Here is a 20,444-nt window from a genome sequence, read left to right as displayed (position 1 = left end):
GGATGACAGAAGCCATAATTGTCTTCACCGTTGAAACCTCAGTGCTTAGATCATTGCCTGGCATATAGGAGATGCTAAAAATTTTTGTTGTGGTTAAATGGATTTATGAATAGTTGCATCAATTTTATATCCTGCTTTTTCATACCAACGCATATCTCCATGTTGTTCCTTTCTGATTTTTTTTACTTTTATCAAAATTATACATGCATACTTGTACAAGAATGCTCAAACTGGAAATAATCCAAAGGTCCATCAACAGGGAAACAGATAAATGAATTGTGGTGTTTTCAATAAATGGACTATTACAGAGCAATATTGTCAGTCTTGCTACATATAACAACATGGATAAATCTTACAAACATACTAGCAAATGAAGCCAGAAACAAGAGTACTTACATATGGTTCCATTTATACAGATTCCAAAAGCAGGGGATACTGATTTATGATGTCACAAGTCAGGATACTGGTTATCCTTGGTGGGATGGTGGGGACTGGGAGGGGGCACAAGGGGACTTTCTGGGTACTGGTAATGTTTAATTTCTTGATTTGGGTCTTATTATATAACGTGTTCACATGGGAAAAAGGCATTGAACTAGTAAATTGTATACTTTTTTCCTACTTATGTAATACTTCAAAATGTTTACTTAAAAATAAAAAATTAGTGAATTTTAGGTGCAAATCTTTTAAACAATCAAATAGTTCTACAAGGGTTTTTTTAAAATTAATTAATTTATTTATTATTTTTGGCTGCGTTGGGTCTTTGTTGCTGCGTGCGGTCTTTCTCTAGTTGCGGCGAGCGGGGGCTACTCTTCGTTGCGGTGCGTGGGCTTCTCATTGCAGTGGCTTCTCTTGTTGCGGAGCACAGGCTCTAGGCACCCGGGGCTTCAGAGTTGTGGCACACAGGCTCAGTAGTTGTGGCTCACGGGCTCTAGAGTGCAGGCTCAGTAGTTGTGGCGCACGGCCTTAGTTGCTCCGCGGCATATGGGATCTTCCCCGACCAGGGCTCGAGCCCGTGTTGCCTGTGTTGGCAGGCGGATTCTTAACAACTGCGCCACCAGGGAAGCCCCTCTACCAGTGAAGCCCCTCTACAAAGTTTAAAAACAGCATTTCTTTGCTTCCTCCTCCCTCACCCTCACTCTGCAGTGTCCATCTCCCCACAGATAGCCTCTTTCAACGTTTTTGGTTGATTCTTTTGCTTTTGACCTCCATACCTCTAAATAACATGCTTGACTGTACCTCAATGTTTCAGTTTGAAACATTATCTAAGCATTATTTAAGCATGGAAGATGGGGATGTAGCCCTTTTTCCTTTACCTACTCCCCGTGCTTATGCATATTCTTTCCATCTCTACATCCTCCTAATGTGGATTATTTATCATTTTACTCTCATTAATATTCAATGTTTATATGACATTTTCTATATAAGTGCTATTGCAGCCGAGCCATGTAATAAACTTTGATCACTCCTCTTTTATTGCACTTCTTGTTTTCCCTGTTATCTTCATTTTGTCTGTTTGCTTCGTTTTCAGAGAATTTCAATCCCAAATACTGCATCACTTGTTTAAATCTTCCTTCAAGACCATCAGACATATTTGTTAAATTATTAATTTCATCTGGAAGAAATCTCTTCTAGAGTCTTGCGATTTGCTCTGTTCTGGGCTGGTTGCCCTTTATATCTCGTTCACAGCTCTTATGCTGTTTGCCCTTTGTATCTCATTCACAGCTCTTATCCTGAGATTTCCCTTCAAAAGTATTCTGGGGATTCACTGTACCTTCTTCTGTGTTCATTTTCTGGTCCCTGTTTTTTTTGTGTAGTCTTCCTTTACTTGGTTTATTCCTCAGTTTTAATAGAGAGCATTCTTCAGTAGCTTTCTGGGAAAAGGGTACATGTAAAAATGTACCCTTTTTCCCAGATGGGTACTGGGAAATGGGATGTAAAATGTTAAGACTTTGCATGCATGAAAGTGTTTTTATTCTATTTTCACACTTGATTGATGGTTTAGCTTGGTATAGAATTCTATGCTCAAGATAATATCCTTTCAGAATTTTGAAGACATTGCTCCATAGTCTTATAACTTTATATGCTGATATTCAGAAGTCTGTGGCCATTCTTGCTTCTTTTTTGCATATGTGACCTGTTCTTTCTCTCTTGTAGGAGCTTCTCTTTGTACCTAGTGATCTAAAATTTCAAATTGTCGTGTCTTGCTGTGTGTGTATCTAATTTCACCTAATATTCTGGTCACAAAGTGGGTCCTTTTTAATCTGAAAATTCAAGACTTTCTGCTCTGGGAAACGTTCTTGAATTTTTTGTTAATGATTTCTGCCCTCTGTGTTCTCTGTTCTCTCTTACTTAGAACTCTTACTGTTAGATCTCCTGGATTAATTCTCTAATTATCTAATCTTTAATGTCCAGTTTCCTGTCCATTTTCATGGTTGTGATATTCTCTTATCTCTCTGAGGATATCAATGATTTTTTTTCCTTCTCCATGCACAGTCTTTGTTTTCTCCAAGTTACTTTTTAACTGAGTATTTATTTTGGTCTCAGTATTTCAAGCTAATGACTGTCCAGATGTGTGCTAACCTAGATATTTTGGTAAGTTTGTTTATAGCTGAGAGATTGCGAGCTCTGAGAATGCGGGTGGTACTTACGATGACCAACCACCATGGTTTGCCTGGGACGATGCCAGTTTTAACACTGAAAGTTCCATGGACCTGGAAACCACATCAGTCCTAGCTAAGGTCACCCTAGTTGTGATCATCTCTATAGGGTGAACAGTCTGGAAAAGTTCCCAGGGAGCCCAATGTCAGTGTCTTCAGTTCTTTTCCCATGAGCTGGCAGATTCCCCAAAGAATGCTATTCCAATTTCCTGCATGGAGGTCAAAGTCCTGCCTTCGAACATTCTTGGGCTTTAGTTGGAGGAGTACAGCAGGGATTGTCAGCTTCCAATATGAAAATATCCTCTTAATCTCACTTCAGCTGTGTCTGGTTTTTCCTATTCACTCTTTACTGAGTGCTTGCCATGTGTCAGGCACTGTTTTAAGCACTGGGGAGGCTGCAGGGAATAAAACATAAACATATCTGCTTCTGTGACTCATGTAGGAAGGCAGGCAATTGATCAATTAATTTTTTAAAATTATGATTTGTCAGAAAGTGATAAATGCTATGAATAAAAAAAACCAGGAGAGAAGGAAAGACAGAGCTAGGGTAAATGGGTTATTTTAAGACTATTTTATTTATTTTTATTTTATTTTTATTTTTATTGGAGTATAGTTGATTTACAATGTTTTGTTAGTTTCTGCTGTACAGCAAAGTGAATAGTTATACATATACATATATCCACTCTTTTTTAGATTTTTTTCCCATATAGGTCATTAGAGTATCGAGTAGTGTTCCCTGTGCTATACAATAGGTCCTTATTAGTTATCTATTTTATATATACTAGTGTGTACATGATTTTAAGACTATTTTAAATAGAGTGATCAGAGACGATCTTACTGAGGGGATGACATTGGGCAAAGACATAAAGGATATAAGGTGGATATTTGGAGGAAGAGCCTCCCAAGCAAAGGGAACCAGCAAGGTCCCTGAGGCACGAATGTGCATGATACCTTTGGAGAAGAGCAAGAGGGGTATGGCTGTAGCATAGTGAGCTAGTGAGTAAGGAGGTGCCTAGTCATTCTAATTGCTGAGTGGAAAATAGAACATGTGGGCTCAAGGGGAGAAAAAGGAAGTCCAGTTGGGAAGCCATTGTATCAATCCAGTCAAGTCATGGTGGTGTTTTGGACCAGGGCTGCGACCAAATTGCTGCTGAGAAATGGTTAGATTCTGTATATGTTTTCTGGATTTACTAATGGATTGGTTATGAGGTGACAGAGAAAGGAGGGAATCAGGGATGTCTCCAAGGGTCTTAGTCTGAGCATTTGGAAGTATGGAATTGCCATTTACTGAGATGGGAGAGATTTTGGAGAGACATCATGAGTTAGATTTTACACATGTCATATTTGAGACATCTATGGAATGTATGTGTAGAGTAATAGATGGCTATATGAGTCTGGTGTTATTTTGGTTCTGCACCCAATTCCAATGTGTGGAGGGGCAGCTTTCCCCCCACATCACCAAGGAATGCTGGGGGCATCAACAGGGTGTCTTGTAATTCAACTCAATTCTGACCCAATTTACCCAAAGATGGCATCAGACTCCAAAGTCAAAGAGCTCATTCCTGCAAGACCACCCTGCACTTCAGACGCCAGTCACAAGCCCTGTGCTTCTGACCAACTGGCCATAACTGAGAGGTTCCCATGACCCCCTCCTTGGGTTCAATTAATTTGCTAGAGAGGCTCACAGAACTCAGGAAACCAGTTTACACACTAGGTTACCTGTTTATTATAAAGCATATGAAAGGATACAAATCAACAGCCAGATGAAGAGATACATAGGGTAAGTTTCCAAATACAGGAGCATCTGTCCTCATGGAGTTTGGGGCCCAGCACGTGGCTCGTGGAAGCGTTCTGTTTCCCCAAACTGAAAGCTCTCAGAAACTCCTCCTTTTTTGTTTTTTTATGGAGGCTTCATTACATAGGCATGATTAATTAAATCACTGGCCATTGGTGATTGATTCAACCTCCACCCTCTCTCCTATCCCTGCAAATCAGTCCTAATCATCTATTGCTGGTTGGTTACCTTGGCAACCAGCCTCCATTCTTAGGTGCTTTCCAGAAGTCACCTCATTAGCATAAATCCAGTTGTGGTGGAAAAGCCTTTTTATATGAATAACAAGACACCCATTTCACCTTTATGGCTCTGAAGTGTTTTCAGGAACTGAGCACAAGAGACCAAATATAACAAAAGATGCTCTCATTGCTCTTATGGCTCGGGAAATTCCAAGGGTTTGGGGAGCTATGAGCCAGGAACTGTGGACAAAGACCATATAAATATGAAAAATATAATTTGATCACCTGAATGACCACATGTAAATTTCTTATAAATCGCAATCCTCAAGGTGCTCAAGGAAGAAGCTGGAGACATAAATTCCGGAGATGGTATTTAAGGTCATGAGGTTGGGTGAAATTGCCTAGGGAATAATATAGATTGAAGAGTGGACCAAGCATAGACTCCTGCAGTACATCAACATTTAGAGGTTGAGGAGATGAGAAGGAACTAGAACAGGAGACTGAAAAGAGGGGTCAGTTAAGAAGACAGAGAATCAAGAGGGAGAATTATCTGGACGCCAACTGAAAAAATGTTTCAAGAAAGAGAGAGTGATGAATTGTGTCAGGTGCTGCTGGAAGAGCCCTCTAGTTCAGAGACACTTTGATCCATCTAGCCCAGAAAGCTTGTGTAGCATCTTCTCCAGGATCAAACCTCCAACCTTCTGCAGAGTTGGAGGAGGGATAGTCTCCTGGTTGTGCAGAATAGGAGAGGATAATGGGAAATGGGATACCAAAGTGCTTCTTAGACTGTCAACCCTTCCCCCTTATTTTAGTTGCCCCCTCTATTTCTTCATTCCACTTTTAAGTGGATGCCACCAATTTCTGAGCCTTTAAAGAAGCCTCCAATATAAATTAGATTGATTCATACTTTGCCCCCACTGCCCGTTTACGAGTCCACTTTCTCTGATGTGCTAAGTCATTTACTTCTTGATAATCCACTACTTTCAGGCTTTGCAAATAAAATTGCTATTGTCTCCTCTTCTTTTATTCTTGTCCTTGTGGACTTAAGCCTCTTAAAAAGATCCTTTCACTGTCACTTAGGGAAGGAGTAATAGTAGATGCATATATTCAATCCATCTTCTTTACATGGAAGACATGACCACCATTTTTAATGGTGTGAAGTTGTCAACTATCTGGACATACATCATTTACTTAACTGTTCCCCAATGTTTGGACATTTGGGTTGCTTCCAGTGACATATAATACTATGCAATAAATCTTCTTGCATATAACATTGTTCATGATTAGGACTTTTTTTTTTTTGCTCTGGATTGATTCCCAGAAATGTAATAACTGGGTAGAGAGATATTAGAATTTGATACAGTAGAAAGCAGTATAGTGAATAGTTCAGAGCATAGTCTCTGGAGTATAAGTCAGAGTGCTTTTGTTTAGATTCTTGATCTGCCATTTGCTAGTTGTGTGACCTTGGGCAAGTTTTTTAAACTCTGTGTTCTACTTTCCTCATCTGTCAATAGGAATAATAACAGTAGTACTACTGAGGGGAGTGTGGTAGGTTAATACATGTAAATTACTTGCGCAGTGATTAATACACAGTAAATTAACAGTCAATAAATATAATCACTACCATCATCATGATCACCATCATGACACTTGATAAGTATTGCCAAGCTGCTCTTCAAAAGGGGATCAACTTCAACGCCATCAGCAACGTATAAGGGTGCACATGTAAACACTTCTTTGCCAACCAAACTCAGTAATTATTTTAAAAGACTCTTAAACACGACTCTATTAAATTTCTCTATAGTTTTTGTAATAAAAACATGGACTGCAGGACTTCATCGTTAATGTTCCAGCCTATAAAAGGAAAATCTTAGCAAATTCTGATACAAAGGCTTCAGATAGGGGAAGTCACATCATACTTGGATTCGACTTGAGCAAAATCAATTATACCCCTGGACGGGAGGAGGAAAGAGAAAGAGAAAAAAAAATGTTAAACCTATAGTGATTTTCTTCTGACCATTCCACTCAACGAGTATATGTGAGTTTTAGATGAAAGTTGAACGTGCTTTTCCTCAGTGGGTCTGAGTTTTAATGTGCCTCTTCTAGTGTGAGCATCTCATTCATGCAGATTGTGATTCTAGGGCTTTAGAGCGATTTTCATACCATGTGCCAAGAGCCAAGACAACACTGTTGGCCATTTTGAGAGTTGTTGTATCAGTGTATTCCTAAGTGATGTTAAAGAAACACTTTGATCATATGCGAGACAGCCGCCATATCCAAAAGTTTGTGCACAAAAATGATCACATCATTTTTGGTCTGTGACTAAAATAAATGGTATCGTCCAACATTTTTTTCTGTTTGAGGCTTTTGATTTTGCCGCCAGCTAGGTGATTTTCACTAATGCTATGCATACTGCTCCTTTGGATTGGGACAAGCTTCCATTCTTTGTTTGCCTGCCAAATTTAGACCAGTCCTTCAAGGCTTAGCTCAAACGGAAGACTTCCCAGGTTCCTGTTGGCGCCTTAGGCCACTGTGTCTAGACCACCATGAGTGGACCTCTAGTATAGCAGTTATCGTGTCAAGCCATATTTGTCTGTACGTCTCTCTCCCCACTGGTCTGTGAACTTCTCTAGAATAGAGACTGTGTATTAGTAATTTTTGTAACCCCAGTGCCTAGTAAAATGCCTGGCACATAGTAGACATTTAATAAATATTGTTGAATGAATGAATGAGAAATGGAAATTGAGATAGAAAGAGAACCATGGTATAGAGGTGCCACAATATCCAAAGGAAGAGTTTAAAAATGAAAACTCGTCAACAAGGGCAGTAATAACTACTCGTTATCAAAGACTATCTGTATTCCAATAGCTCCATATGCATTATAATCTTCCTTGTAAATCACCTTACTTATTTTACAGATGAAGAAAATTTAGTCTCAGAAGTTAAGTAACTTGTCCAGAGTCCCATGACTAGGAATGCAGGAGTAAGGATTTGAACCCAGTTTGTGTATTTCCATCACTCTCTCCCGCTTCCCTGATTCAATCCTGTCAGAGGTAGAAGAGAAATCAAGTGGGATGATTAGAAAGCATCCACTGAATTTGGTATTAGGAGGAAATGGGGACCTTTCCTGATTTCAAGGGGTGCACGCCTATGTGTCCAACTTTATTTCTGACCATGGTAATGAAGTTCCTGATCACAAAGCATGCTGTCAGAACACAGCTCTTCATTAACAGAAGTGTCATTGAGTATCCTTCAGAAGACCATCATGTTCTCAAAAGGAAGCACAAGTTTACTATGGAGATATGGGTCATGATGCTGCTCAGGGGAACCAGACCTGGGACTCAGAGACAATTAGGAGACGTGTCCTTGCATCAGGCTGGATGTGAGCCAGGGCCTGAACAGAACTTTCTGGAGAGGAGTGAGGGTGGGAGAGGAATGTGTGTGTGTGTGTGTGTGTGTGTGTGTGTGTGTGTGTGTGTTGGTGGAGGGTGGGGCAGGGATGTGTGTCATCCTTGAGATGAGCTCCCAAGGTTTGATGACAGCAGGAAAAGCTGATCTCTGAGCTAGTGAGAGCACATCTATTTACAATGACTAAAGTCCACTTGCTTACAGGGTTAAAATGCTGATGCACTGCTGAATGGAAGCTTGCTGAGTGTGAGTCATGATGACAAACCACTGTAACAGGATGTACTGAAACCCTCTCCCTCCCATACTCAGAGTCACTGTTGGCTATGATGCTTCCAGAATTTAAAATCTCCCCAGTTCCTTTATTTATAACTTTCCTAAATCAAATGTAGCAGGGTGGTCTTGGCCAAACCTGTGTGGAAGTTGGAACTGTGGAAACGGAGAGTGCCTCCCTCTGGACCCCCAATCAGTCATAGGATATAGGGAGAAAGACTTCCTTTTGGCTGAAAGGAGAAAGGAGAGGTTGGGGGCATGGGCACAGAGTTTTTGATTCAGTAAGTATGGACGGGATCCAAGAATTTGCATTTCTAACTAATAACTTCCCAGGTTGCATTGATGTTGCTGATCCAGGGGCACTTTGAGAACCATTGATCTAATTGCTCTTGAATCCTGAGAACCAATATAGAGAAGCAGACCGTCAAGTTACTACTTAATTTGTAAAACCCCCCCAAACTCCAAGAATTATGAATAAAGGCTTTACTTTAACCACCACAAAAGAGTCACTCTCTCCCACTCTATTCCCAGGTTGAATCAGTTTACAGACAAGGGCCATGCAATCATCTGACACGTACTTTATTGTATATCTTCCTTCAGCTTCTCTGAAGGGTCCTGTGGTCACTTACTAGGAGAAGAAGAAATACCTGGTCTATTCCAGACATTAGACACTATCCTTAAGCAACATTAATTTCCAGGGATCCAGAATGCCACTCTTATCTACAGAGTGGAGGCTTATCAGGGTCATGCAATAGATGGAGATTTAACCTGAGTTCACCTCACAGTAGGCTCTGTGAGACCCCATAGTTATTGCCCTAGTTTCTTAGAGTATTGATGGCATAGATTTACTCAGCAATCTTCAGAATCCTCTCGTTGGGCCCTTGACCCATGGAATAAAACTATTCTAGTTGAAAAGATCAATTAGAAACCCCTGACTCAGTAAACCAAAAGCACTGCCTCATCCTTGGTAAAATTGATGACATAAATGCCATTATTATGGACCTGAAAAGATATAGGAGTGGGATTATTTTCACATCCTTACTTGATTGCCCTTTTGGCAGTATTAAAAATGATAGATTTGGGATAATGACAGCAATTTGTTGTAAGCTTAATCAGGAAATAATGACAATTGTAACTACTCTTCTAGATGTGGTCTCTTTACTAAAGCAAATATATATATCACACGGTGTAGGAATGCAGCTGTTGATCTCTATCCCCCCAAACAGAAAATACGTGAAGTAGTTTGCTTTCACCTAGTGAGGAGAGCAGTATACCTTAAGTGTATTGCCCCAGGGACACATCAACTTCCTGTCCTTGTATCACACAAGTCAATCTGCAGGGACCTCGATTATCTTATCATCTCACAGGAGATCATGCTGTTCCATTACATTGATGAGATAGATTCCTGGGAACAAAAAGTTGCTGGAGCTCCGTAAGCATTGCTATGACTGAGGATGCCAGATGTAGGGAGATAGACGCCCATGAAAATACTAGGCTTGCTACATCAGGGAGGATTTTTGAGGATCCAGCAGTCTGGAGCACGATGGGATAACATTAAAAGCTGAGAACTTGTTTCTACATCTTGTAACCCCTGCCACTAAAGAAAAAGAAAATGCTTAGTGGAAATGTTTCGATTTTATAGAAAACATATACCACATTTGGGTGTCCTGTTTCTTTTGAAAGACAAGCAGCTTTGAGTAGAACCAGGAGCAAGAGAACTCTCTCCAGCTGGTCAAGGTTGTAGTGATAGAGCAGCAAGGCTCCAAGGATTTGTTGCAGATTATGATGTTGAATGAAGCCTGTAGAAGGTCTCAGGGGGATCGTCACAGAGGAGATCCCTAAGGCTTTAGAGCAAGTAAAGGCACTATTCACCTTTGAAAAATATCTCCTGCTTGCTGGTCGACCCTGCTAAAGACTGATGGTGGGACAACAGGCAACCCCAGACAGTCTCGACTCTTCAGAGTTATATTTTCTTTCTGTATTTTCTTCCCTATAGTGTCATGTTCATATTTTAACTATTTTTCCTCTTTCTCTCTCTTTCCCCCATTATTTTGTATAGAATGAGTTGGTAGTAGTTTCCTTAACTACTACTATACCTTTATTCCTTTAATATCTAGTCCGTAGGATATTATAGGTAATATAGAATATCAATACAGATATTCCTCTTCTAGAAATAGAAGAGTCCCACTCAGACTTCCAGGACATGAGCTGGATGCAGTCCGTGATGAGATTCAGTGTTGCTATCTTTTTGAGGAAGGAGTGAGAAATTGTATGATTGTATGAGGGACGGTTACATTTTGTCAGTCAGGAGCATTTAGGATGAAAAAGAGTGTCTGTTAATGTTGGACAGCCAAAGGGGTGGATGGTGGTGGGCATTTGTTATTCCCACTAACAATATCTCAAACTCTTAGTGCTTCTCAGTGCAAAGTGCAATACCTAATGCTCAGCGGCTGAAGCGGAATGTCTTCTCCATACCAGTTCTGAGGCATGATCTGGAGCCTTGCTCTTGCCTATGTACCTGAACTTGAGTCTATAGCCAATCACAATTCCAAATGTCCAATATAATTTTAATAAATTCCTGTTGTACTTACATCCATTTACATAGTTATTTTCTACTGCATCTGAGAACCCTGTCCAATCTTCCCATTAAAACAACCTTAATAATAAAGGAGGGGGATTCCTTGGATAGTAGCTACAAACATTCTTGTCACTGTAAAGGGATATCTCCCACTGTATATTAAATAAATTGACATTCTAATTCAAATATTGATCTCCTGTAAGTTTGGTTTGCATGAGTCCATCCCTCTGAGCCTAGTCTCCTCTGGGTACACTCGGTATAAAATCCAGTAGCTTTGTGACAGTCGACTCTGAGGTTCTGTTTTAGTAGTGACCTATGATCTCTATCTCTTTCACCCTCAACTCAAAAATCCTGCCATCATCTGCCTCCTGGAGCTCACATCTCTAGGGTATGTTCAAGTGCATTTCCTCATTTATTCCCCTACAACAAGGCAGGCAGGCACTTGTATCTACAACCTAGAAGCGAACAATTAAAGTTAAGCTTTCAACCAGCTAGAGATAAAAGAACTAAAGTTAAGAGAAGATACATTCAGCAAATTAGTAAGAAGCAGATCAGAACCCAGAACGTGGGTCTTTGCACTCGTAGACCAGCCTACTGCAGAGGGTGCTCTGCTTCATTTATCTAATCCAAAGGGGGCATAGCAATGGAGGGATGCCCGTGTATGGAGCCAATGCCATCCACATCCATCAGCAAATACCTGTGGAGACTGTGGGAGAGACCTAGGTGAGCATAATTTATTTCCAGGTGGCTTGAGGGTTTCTACACCTTGTGTCTTCTGCTTGTTTTGTTTTGTTTCTGTTTCTGTTGCTCTGAGCTCCTAACTTGTCTTTGCTCTGGTGTCTGGTACCTTTAATTCTCATTTTCATGTAACTTGAAGGTTGCCCTTGTTGTAGCCAGATTCATACAAAGTGAATGCCATGTTCACCAGTGCCCTGGGATTGACACACTGAGCCCGTGTAAGATGTGGGAGATTTCACTCTTTCCAGAATATAGATCAGTGAAGCACAGAGGCAAGCTGGTGCGAAGAGGTTCTGTGTCAGCTAGTGAGAGACTTTTTCATCTCTTCACAAATGATTTATTGCCAAGTAGATAGTAGCAAAGTTATGCAGATCACCACAGGAACAAACGTCTCATGAAAATAAACCTCTCATTGAAAGGCTCCTTTTCTGAAAGTCCACAGAAAGGGAGCCTAAACTTTGTAGGCTGTTCAGTTGCATGCTGTGAACATACATGGTTTTATCCCTTTTAAGTTTGCTTTTAACTCCCACTGTATGACTTTATTCTAGTACCCACCTCAGTCTTCTAAACTGAAATTGCCACTTAATTTACATTGCCACCTAATCTGAGATTCACCAACAGACCATACTGCTTACATTACCCTTTCAGAAACTTAGAAGCCCCAAATATTTCTTTTCTTAGTTTGCTCTTTGCATAGCAAATCATTTCCAGAGTTTTTTATATTGTTGGTACTTTAAAACCAAAATTAGTAGGCTTCTATGGTGCATGAGCTATATTGTTCATCCTCTAAAGAGAACCAATCAAGGTATTTTAGCAGCTCTTTACCCTTGCTGCTTCCTCTCAATGGCAGTGTTTTCCATTCATTCATTTATTCACTCTTTCATTCAATTGGCATATATTAATCTTCTATTAAGTATTCAACCCTATATAAACGCCATTAATTGTGTTTAAAAAGTAGACAAAAATGATCCCTTCTAATCAGGAGCTTACCACCTACTTGGGTTGCGAGACACAACTAGAGCTCACATAGAATATATTGTAATCATATGAACACGTCCCTATGTGTTCAGGGAATATAAATTGTCTGTGCATGCTGTTACATAATCTATAGGACACATCCTTTTAATTTGGGGGAAGATGAAGAATTTCCTCACTTGGCAGAATGCTTGAAGATCTAGAACAGGCTCAGTTGTTTGAACGGCTCACTAATCTCTGACAACACTTGTTATCCTGTATTGGCTGTAAGTTCTCTGTCAACAACCTGTGGGGCCCAGGACTTCCTGACTCAGCTGGTGCTCTCCCCACATTCCTGAAGACTGCTCTGACTCTCTTCCTTTCAGCTAGCGCTAGGGAGGCAAACTTCCCAATCACGTGGCAGAAGACGGCAGAAGGTGAGCCAGCCACAGGAGCGCATCTCCATGAAATGCAGTACGACCACATGCTGTCTCTTTTCCAATCAGAGGGAGTAACTTTCTTCTTTCCAAGGGGGAAGGAATCATCTTTGTGGGGGAATCTATTAAGAATCTTTTTGTCTTTTTTGGTATCTTGTGGATGAATTTCGTTTCTAGTTTTACTTTAAATACTAGCATTTCTCTTAGCAAAATTACAGTCTGCAATTTAAATAAACTTGCTTCTGGGCCACACTAATAATTTGAGTTCTCTGAAATTGATGTCGGTGGAAGTGGAAAGATTATATACTCACATTTGAGGATTTTCACCACAAGCTGTAGACAGAAAACTTATTAGTTTAAGTAAAGTTTTGTGGACTTTTCTGTGGTCCAGTGGTAGAGAATCCACCTTCCAATGCAGGGGACGCGAGTTCGATCCCTGGTCAGGGAACTAAGATCCCACATGCCGCAGGGCAATTAAGCCCATGCGCCACAACTACTGAGCTTACGCACCTCAACTAGAGAGCCTGCGTGCCACAAACTACAGAGCCCATGCGCTCTGGAACCCGGGTGCCACAACTAGAGAGAAGCCCGCATGCCGCAATGAAGAGCCCATGTGCCGCAACGAAAGATCCTGCATGCCTCAACAAAGATCCCGCATGCTGCAACTAAGACCTGATGCAGCCAAAAATGAATAAATAAATCTTTAAAAAATAAAAAATAAATGAATCAATAGAGTTTTGATGGGCCCTCGTACACTCTCCTCCAATATTACAGGTCATATGTTACTTTTATTTCTGACCTCATCAACCCATCTTCTTTCCTCAAAGTTCAAGTCAAACCAAGGGGTGTGTAAATGGACTGTGGTTGACCACTTGAACCCGTGTTTCTTTCCTAGGGTTGACTCATCTAGCAAGACTAAATCATTTCAGATCTGGAATCTATTTTTTTTTCATACACGAAAGTCTGTTCATTTTTATAGTCTCCCTGAAAATGCCGATCAAATTCAGATAGGGCCCTCTGCTGTTAGGCTTTCCTTGCAAATGGCCTCAGCTGTTAGAGGCTGGTGTATTCCACCTCAGAGAATCCACAGCACATGCCATAATTCCAATAAAGGTGAAGTCAGTCTGTCTGTCTATCTATCTAATTTATCTGTCCATCCTCTGCTCAAATATGTATCAATCACTTACAAAGCCATGCCAAGCATAGTGCTGGGCATATAGATACACAGATGAATAACATGAAAACAGAGGTACTAGTGTAGTAGGGGAGAGATACAGGAAAACAGACTGATTATAGTACAGTGTAGGCTTCTGTTTTTAACTATGTTTTCCGGCTTATATTTTGGTGCCTAAAACAGAGTAGGCACTCAAATCCTTATTGACCAAATTGGATGATAAATCACAGAAGCAAAGTGAGTGAGAGGGAGAGCTGTGGATGACAGCAGAGAGCATGCAGGGTGAGACTGGGTGGGTGGGGTGTGGATGGCGTGAGGCTCTGTAAGGACTATGTGGCTTTTACTCCAAGAAAGATGGGAAGCCATACAAGTGTTTGGGCAGAGGAGTGTCATGCTCTGACTTAAATTTGCAAAGGGTCCCTCTGGTTACTGTGGGGAGAACAGACTGCAGGGGCCATAGGCAGAAGCAGCGAGAACAATTAGGATGCTACTGCAGTAATCCAGAGGAGAGATGATGAGGCTTGAACCAGAGGTGCAGGCAGTGAGCGGCACTCAAATCTGGGTGTATTTTGAAGGTATAGCCAATGGGATTTGCTGATGGATTTGATGTGGGCTGTGAGAGGAAGAGACGAAAGCATCAGGATGTCTCTAAGCTGTTTGGCCTGAGAACCCAGAAGGATGAAGTCCTCCGCCCCGAATATCTACCAGCTAGCTCTTACTTTCTTGAGTTTTCTGCCTAAGTGTCCCTTTATCATCAGAGAGTCCTTCCTCGACCACGTGTAGCAATCATTAGGGCTGTTCACACAAGCTCAGTTCTGTCTTCTTAGGAAGATGGTAGGATTGCCCTTCCATGTCCTGTTTAACTCAGGTGTGACAATGTGACTCATTTGAGCCAATGAAACGTGAGCAGATAGGACTTGCACCATTTTCAGGTGAAACCCTTAATGTTGGTGCGTGCTTCCCCTCCTTTTCTCTAGCTTCTGTCAGAGCAATCAGAAATGTTTGCTTGGGAACTCTTCTCAATATTCTGTAATAACCTAAATGGGAAAAGAATTTGAAAAGGAATAGATACATGTATATGTATAACTGAATCATTTTGCTGTACATGTGAAGCTATCACAACATTGTTAATCAACTATGCTCCAATATAAAATAAAAATTAAAAAAAAAAAAGAAAAAAGAAACGTTCGCTTGGGCTTATCTTCAGAGTAAGGAACGTGGAGCTAAGTCCCAGCTGACCTTCTGTGATCATGTAGCATGAGCTAGAAGCAAATCTTTGTTATAAAACTAAGATTTTAGGGGGTTGTTTGTTATTGCAACATAACCCAGCCTATCCTGACTGATACATCACCCTAAATACAATAGAATTCTCAACCCCTTCCTCAGTCCCCCATCCCCCTCACTTTTGCTACATGCTAACATAGTATATATTGATTTTCTTTCTTTTGTTTTTAATTTCCACCCCCCTCTTATTTGAATGAATGCTCCATGAGGACGGACACCTGGTCTGATGTGTTCACTGCTATGTCCAGCACTTAGAACAATATCTGGTTCACAGCAGGTTGTTAGGCTGCACCCTGCAGGCCTGCAATCCCTGTGCTTGCCCAACCACAAGACCAAAGAAAGAGCCCAGAGTCAGTGACAGAGACATCAGTGGTTTAATGCATGGGGGATCTTACGTGTCTGAAGCAAGGTACTGGAGTGACACCCCACTGCGTGTGGCAGACGGTGGGCAGGACATGGCTGTGGCCTTCGCTACCAGGGGAAGAGGGAGATGACCAGTTATAGGGGGAATTGATGTCAGGTTGGCTCATGGGTTGCCAGGGAAACCAGCAGAGGGGTGCGCCTCACTGCCCCTTTGATAAACTATCATAGTGGAGATAGTTCTGATCTAAAGATTAGAACAATCACTAGCTGGGGCTGGGGGCAAGTACATAGGCATTTACTGATTAGGCTCTATGATTTAGAGGGAAGGTTGGTCAGGTGAGTAGGGTGTAGGTGAAGCAGAGACTGGTCAAGTAGGGGATGTACAGAGAGCAAGAGAACAGCCATCTTGTGTGGCCTCTCATACACAGGTGCTAAGGAAACACTAGTTCTGTGAATGAATAAATGCCTGGGATATCAGGGATCACTTTCCAAAACAGAGAGCATTGAAGCTGTATCTCCGCGGGTGCATAGGAGTTTGCCAATGGGAGGAAATAGCCTATGCAAAGATCTGGCATGTCCAGGGAACCCTAAGGAGTTCAGCATTGTTAGCATGTCAGCTGAGTCAAGACAGCTGTGGAAGGAATTAGGGTTTGGCAAGATGGAGTGATGGAAGGAAGATGAGGCTAGAGAGATAGGTTGGATCCAGTTTCGGAAGGACCTTCTATGCCCTCCTAATACTCTTGGACTTTGTTTTTTGAGCAGTGAAGAGACAGTGGAGTTTTTAAATCAGGAAGTGACAAGATCAGTTTTGATTCTGCCTGAGCAAATTACTTTCAGGGAGCAATCTCTGCCCAGCTAATATTTTCATTTCTCTTTGCCTACTGTAGCTATGTCACCCTTCATCAAATCATTCATTCATTATTTTTTCCCAACAAATGTTTACTGCTTGTTATGAGCAATGTACTATGTAAGGGGCATGGAGAAGTAGCAGGAGCAAAAGACACCCCTTGCCTTAAATGAGTTTCCCTAATCTGGGGTTCAAAACTAACAAACATAAAGGGTGACTATACAAGCCCATGTGAGCAAAATCCTGCATTGGGGTCTCTGGCTCCTGTGAACCTTTCTTTCCATCAATACATCCACTCCTGTTCCACGTATGAAATACTCAAAAGCTCACTTCACCATTTCACATCATTCTCTTCCAAAAGAAACCATCATCATGACCGTCATTGCTATCACCAGCCTCACAATCATCATATCATCCTCACAAAAGAGCAAACGTTAACATTTATCTAACACTTTACAGTTTACAAATTACTTTGATATACGTTACCTCATTTAACCCTTACAAGAACCCTATGAAGTATTATTATCTCCACCTTACAAATGAGAAACCAAACCAAAACAAAGCACCAGATCTGAGAAGTTGTAACTTGTCCAAAGTCACATACTCAGAAAGGCCTGGAATCCAGGTCATGTGAACAGAGAGAAGTACGAAATGGTCCACCCTCCACGTGCAGATTTTCTAGGCTCTAGGTTCCCACTTTGTTTGTTTCTCCCTCTGGACAACAAATATTTTCTGAGCATCTATGATGTTTCAGACACAGCCTTGGGACTGCAGACGGAATGGTAAAGAAAACACACCCAGTCTGTGCTTTCTTGGAACTTAGCAGAGCTTATAGTCTGGCTTTCAGGGGGGGCTTTCCCTTGTACTGTCAGTCCTGATAAATTGGTGAGGGAGACCTTCAACTCAGTTGGTCCAAGGACAGAACGGGCACCCTGCCACGGTTTCTCCACCTCTGCAGCGGCCCCCTCTTTAGCTGGTGTGTTTGTCTCCTCCCGATTCAGCACATACGTGTTGGGTCCTGCTGTCCCTGCCCTTGTCCTGCCTCACTAGCTACTAGACAGTAGCCCTCTCTCGCTGGCAGGGGACGTTAAGCTGCGTGACCCTCAGATGTCCTAACTGTCCTAAGTAACAAGCAGAAGTTCCTCAGAAAGTCTGTCACTTGTCCCTTTCCTCACCACACCTTCCTCTCGGTGGCCTGAGCTGCTGGAGTCTTGATCACCTCCCAGGGCTATTGCGCAGCCAAGGGGCAGAGCTCGGTCACCGAGGGGCGGAGCTCGGTCACCAAGGGGCGGAGCTCGGTCCCCAAGGGGTGGAGTTCAGGCTGGAAGCACCACCCGTCACTAGGCTTATCATTCTGCCCTGAAAGCATTTTGCAATTTTTTCCAGATGCCTCCTGGTCAGCAAGCCCAGTTCTCTGATCTAACCCCAAGTGTCCCCATTTCTGACCCTGCTATCTCTTGCCCCTTAGTGCCTGTCCTCCTGCTCTTCCTTCAGGGCTGGGCTGCCCAAAGGGCGCTACATTCTGTAGGTACCCAGTAAATAATTCCTTATCACTGACATTCCTCATGCCCCTGGAGATGTCTGCAGGTGACAGCATAGCCTTCTGACTCCAGCCTGTGGGAGGCTTACTCCCCTGCTATGAAGATACTATCTAAAACAGGAATAAAGAATTTCTAGCCAGGGACTAGACCTTTGATCTGAAAGGTGAAATTAAGGATGGCCAACGAGGCCGAGGCCGGAATTACCAGACTGTGGTAGGTAATTAAATGACAATAGCAGAGGGGATCTGTGGGGGTCCTTCCTTGCAGGGTTCTCATAGTCATCACAGCTCACGCTTTCTCACTTTCTGTTTGATCCATTTACTGACTTGGGTGGCTTCAGAAGCTGGGAACTGGGAACTTAACTGGATGGCACTGGACAGCTCCTGACAGGGGAGGTGACACGGGCATCTGTGGGGTTCAGGTTGTGCCTCGGTCTAGTTCTGCACCAAATAGTCTCTCCCTCCACCTATCCATGGCCTTTGCCAGGGGGATTAACCTTGAGCACCTGAAAATTCTCCATCCCTAAATCCTAAAAGCCCTGGTGCAGGGGTGAGGAGTGGGAAGGGAGCTGCTCTCAACAGAAACAAAAGGATTTCAGACATGGAAAGTGAGATGGAAGCAGGCAGAGCAGAGCATAACTTCTTGTCTGGAAAATGAACATGATGAAGAGATGAAACTCCATACCACAGGCAGCAATAGTGGTGGAAGATCGGATGGTTATACGTGTTTCTTTTTTAAAAATGCAAATGACTATATTTCTGATTATCATTACAAACTCACTGTGGAAAATTTGGAAAATAAAAAAAGAACTACAAAGAAAATACCCATGGGGCTTCCCTGGTGGGGCAGTGGTTAAGAATCCGCCTGCCAATGCAGGGGACACAGGTTTGATCCCTGCTCCGGGAACATCCCACATGCCGTGGAGCAACTAAGCCTATGTGCCACAACTACTGAGCCCGTGTGCCACAACTACTGAGCCGCGTGTTGCAACTACTGAAGCTCGCATGCCTAGAGCCCATGCTCCACAACAGGAGAAGCCACAGCAATGAGAAGCTCGTGCACCGCAACAAAGAGTAGCCTCCGCTCGCCGCAACTAGAGAAAAGCCCACATGCAGCAACGAAGACCCAACCACGCAGCCAAAAATAATAATAAATAAATAAGTAAAACTAAAAAAAAAAAAAAGAAAATACCCATAATAATTGTATGTAACATTTTGAAATGTTGCTTTTGACTTTTTCCTCAGTCCGTAAATACATAAATAAAACTACTCTTCTGTTTTTGAATATATAAAATATTTTCAGTTTTATGATGATAAGTAACTTGGTGATGAACATCTTTGTTCCTAAATAATTCTCTAAATTATTTCATCGTGGTGCTTTTCTTCATAACAGAGAATGAAAACATCCCAAGAGGAGGTGAGAGTGGGTCTTTCAGGAAGTTGGGTGGAGGGGGGACCCCCCTGGGAGGAGGGCAGAAATGTCAGGGTTCATAGAGGTCAAGAGTTTGTGTGCACTTCTTTCCCTTGTGTGCTCATACTATTACAGTTTCAGACTATAGTTGACTTCGTGGAATAAGAAATCATACAAAAATCCATGTGATTCACACTTCCATTCTTTTCTCTTTAGCTTGATTTTATTTGGCAATTGGCCGAAGCCTTCGTTGCCTGGGATATTACTGTGTGTATTGATAAGCTCTACGGGCTGCCCAGCCCTTTTCTATCACAGCAGGGGAAGGCGGGAAGCTAAAATTGACATTTCCCAGGCCTCCAAGTACTCAGGCTTCACGATGTGGTTTGGAGGCTGCCAGTCAGACGCGCTCCTGGTAGAACGGGGTTTGGAATGAACCAGGAGGCAGAGGGGGAGAAAAGGAGGAAGCAGGCGTCCATTTTGCATTACAAATAAGGCTTACGTTCCATCTGCCCCCCCCCTCCCCTATCCTGGTTCCCATCCCACCCCAACCCTGGAGGGAACCAATGTTATCAGTCTGCTGTGCATCCTTCCCTCTCCTTTTCCGTCCTTTTTCCAAATATACCTATATACATACATATACTCTATTTTTGTTTTGATTCTCCATTTTTTTATTGTGATAAAATATGCATATCATAAAATTTACCATCTTAACTCTTTTTAAGTGTACTGTTCAGCGGTATTAAATACATTCATAGTGCACACCCATCACC

At 42.0% G+C, this 20,444-nt stretch overlaps 1 pseudogene; it reads right to left on the bottom strand.

The window, feature by feature from the left end:
* LOC133076377 (calcium-responsive transactivator-like) overlaps positions 1–20,444 on the bottom strand; it is a 124,019-nt pseudogene that overhangs the window by 84,195 nt on the left and 19,380 nt on the right.

The sequence above is a fragment of the Eubalaena glacialis genome, chromosome 16, assembly GCF_028564815.1.
Source record: "Eubalaena glacialis isolate mEubGla1 chromosome 16, mEubGla1.1.hap2.+ XY, whole genome shotgun sequence".
Taxonomy (NCBI): Eukaryota; Metazoa; Chordata; class Mammalia; order Artiodactyla; family Balaenidae; genus Eubalaena; species Eubalaena glacialis.
The sequence above is the reverse complement of the archived record's forward strand: the minus strand, read 5'-3'. Positions and strand labels throughout refer to the sequence as shown.